Source organism: Cyprinodon variegatus, unplaced genomic scaffold, assembly GCF_000732505.1.
Source record: "Cyprinodon variegatus isolate N-32 unplaced genomic scaffold, C_variegatus-1.0 Scaffold276, whole genome shotgun sequence".
In the NCBI taxonomy this organism is placed as follows: Eukaryota; Metazoa; Chordata; class Actinopteri; order Cyprinodontiformes; family Cyprinodontidae; genus Cyprinodon; species Cyprinodon variegatus.
Window position 1 is genome coordinate 489,922 of NW_015150729.1, and position 894 is coordinate 490,815.

The following is an 894-nucleotide window of genomic DNA, read 5'->3' on the forward strand; positions in this document are numbered from 1 at the left end:
CCCCCAGTTTTAATCCTACATGTGTTTTAGTAGGATCGCAAAAACACAAATGAAAGTAAAGTGTGCATGTTTATTTATTTTTAGAATATGTAAAAAAAAATCCCTGGAAACTTTTATTTTTAATTATTCAACCGCTTTTAGTCAATCAACCCAAAAATAAAATCTAAATAGAGGTCCTCTGTCATTTATTCTCAGATGTAAAGGGAACATTAATGAACTAATAACATTGTAAAAACTAAACAAAGCTTAGGAATGAGATGTAAAGCAGATTAAGGTTATAGAACCACACCTACTGCTTTGAAAATCTCACAGAAAAAATGTAAAATGTACAGAATGACACATCCCCTAGCCTCCGAAGACATGGCTCTTCATAGCTAAACTGAACAGACAAGGAGGGAATTAATCTGAGAGTCAGCCAAGATGTCGGTGCTAAAAATCTAAAAATCCACAACTTTGGTCGAAGAGCCTGTGAACAGAGGAAATAAAATGACCCAAAAACAAAACAAAAAAAACAAATCTGCAAATAAATAGCTAAGATGATGCTCTGGTCTGACAGGGCTACATGTCGACCTTTTAACTTTGTAGAGGTAAAACAGCAATCCACATCACTCTCTGGGTGACCACTATAACATACGGCGATGGCAGTATCATGCAATGGGAGATACAATTTTTTGTTTAAAGATTTCCAAACAATTTTAAAAGTTGTACTACTACTTAGTTTATATGCAAACATGCAAAATTGTTAGAGCACCATGAACACATTTTCCAAACTGTTTTACAGGGTGGTGGCAGCTAGCCTGGGTGCCATTCCGAACTTAGTCCCGCCCACAAAGTTTGAGGTCGGGAAGTTCGGTCTGGCTCTGCTCCATAGTAGCGCGAGTATTATCACCCACT